Here is a 2,500-nt window from a genome sequence, read left to right as displayed (position 1 = left end):
TCTTCCACCTGTACTGATGCTATTGAGTAAGCTCTTGACTGGTTGTGGAGTGCATCTGGCAGCGATGGCTCGTATGGTTATTAACTACATTTCCTGCAGGAGTATGACGTCTATATTATCCAACAAGGTATTTCAAATATATTCCCTACTAGATTTCAATCCAGGCTGATTGAAGTTCACTATGTTAAAGGCAATCATATTTGCAATAATTGATTAATACCAGAGGCAAACTCACTCGCAATTCTAGATGTACCCTCACTCATTTTGGACACCAGAATGGTCGCTCCATCATACCATCAGCCCGGGGGTCCTCACTCATCAAGGCGGTCAGGTGCTTGGCATCACATGCGATACGGAAGGACGAGTACCCAGGGCACTTGTCTCTTAGCCTATCGACCTGTTGTGCCGCAGCGCCCGTCACTGCCAGCACGTGCTCCGCTATCTCCTCCGTCGTGGAGTCTTCATCAAGCCGGGTTACAAAAATCTTCTGCCTTCGTACCGTCGAAACCCGAAGTCGACGTGGTCCCCCTTCCCGATCACAACTTGCTGTTGTTACTCCCGTGGTCGTCGCGATTCCTCTCTCCTTAAAGGCATTCCCGTCAGCAGTGTAGCGGCGGCGAGAAGTAGAATGTTCTGCAAGTCGAGGCTGAGTTGATGGTCGCAACTGATCCGTCACCTCTGGTTCCCCGTCCAAACGACCTCCCTGTTGAGAACGAACTTGTCGGTTCTTCTCGGACGTCCAGCTGTTCCATCTGCTACGTGCGGGACGTATAGAGCCACGCCCCCTTACAGCTACACTCAACGTCAGCAGGGTTGTGGTGTTCATATCACGCAAAGACCACAGGGCGTCGATGGATGTTGAAATCAAAGACAACATGCATGCATTGATTCTTTACTGAGTATGTTTCCTCACATTCAGATTATGTTGAACTAAAAAAAAAAAAAAAAAAAAAAAAAAAAAAAAAAAAAAAAAAAAAACACCTACACTTCGAAGCTCTTATAATGCACGCCCTCGAACGGATGCAGCCAAAGAGTCGCGCCCTCGACGCTATTTACAAAAGCCCTCGAACCACTCAGCTCAGTAGTGATAGTCGGCGCGGGTGATGAGGAAGGTCTTTATGATTCAGTTGCCATGACACTAGAGACCGGGAAGAGCAAATAGATCGTGAAGGATATCAAGGTAGGGTGAATGATGGAGGTGGTAGTGATGATAATGATAATGATGAGGATGCTGGTGATGGTGATGACAATAATAATTGTATTGAGAAAAGGAGGAGGATGAAGAGGGTGGTAATGATGGTGATGATGATAACGATGACAATGGCGATGATTATGATGACTATGATTGCGAAGATGATGATGATGACAACGGTGATGATGATGATGATAATTATGATTACGATGATCATGACGATTATGATTACGATGATGATGATAATGACGACGATTATGATTATGATTACGGTGATAACGATGGAAATAGATGATGATGATAATGTGGATGATGTGGATGTGGATGTGGATGATGATAATAATGTATATGATCAATTATATGCAACGTGCGACACATACATATATGCACTTCTTTGAATCTAGTATGATCGTCCTTCCTCACTATTCCCTCCTCTTTATAGTTCATAGGATCATGATACAAGACCTTATCTTAATTTTTATTTGAGCTTTAGTTGTTTCAATAATATGGTCTGTGATTATTGGATTCCAGAAGTGTTCTGTTCCAGTATGTGTCCACCTGCTCATATAAGAATAATGATTGCAAGCTTTGAAATCCACGGAGGATTCAGCTGCATGACTTAACACTGCAAATAAATGACAAACAATCATTCTTAAATCCATAAACAAATCTATGAGCGTGATCAGAAATACTAATTATTGAAGTCGACATTATAGCGTCCAAGTATTGACACTTCTCTGACAGAATTCAATAGCAATCTACATGTGTTTGCGAAGTTGGATTGATATGCATCTATGAAATTAATAACTGAACTATATAACCATGAAAGTGATAATAACAAAAAGGGGAAAAAATATGTATATATATATATATATATATATATATATATATATATATATATATATATATGACAGTGACAAAAATAATAATGTAATTGATAGTAATGACTTGGATAATATCGCTAGTAGTTGTGATGACTTAGATAATATTACAGATAATTGTGATGATTTAGGTAATATTGCCAGTAGTCGTGATGACTTAGATAACATTACCAGTAGTTCCGACTATATTACCACATGGAGGTTTTATAAACACAAGCACAAAGCCAAGCGAAATTAGCCCCTCCCCGTGTCCATCATTTCTCAAGATCCGGCCAATCAGGTCCTGCGCAATCACTCACCCGTCTTGTATCCAACGATAAGCATAACTGTGATTGCTCGTGGATAAATAAGGGGCGGAGCTTATTCCAAACTGACATGACTGATAATCTCACGGTAGGAATGAAGAATGAAATGAAAACACATTTTC

The sequence above is a fragment of the Penaeus japonicus genome, unplaced genomic scaffold, assembly GCF_977035675.1.
Source record: "Penaeus japonicus unplaced genomic scaffold, GWHDUDI00000001_assembly GWHDUDI00000024, whole genome shotgun sequence".
Classification (NCBI taxonomy): domain Eukaryota; kingdom Metazoa; phylum Arthropoda; class Malacostraca; order Decapoda; family Penaeidae; genus Penaeus; species Penaeus japonicus.
Note: the sequence above shows the minus strand (reverse complement) of the source record.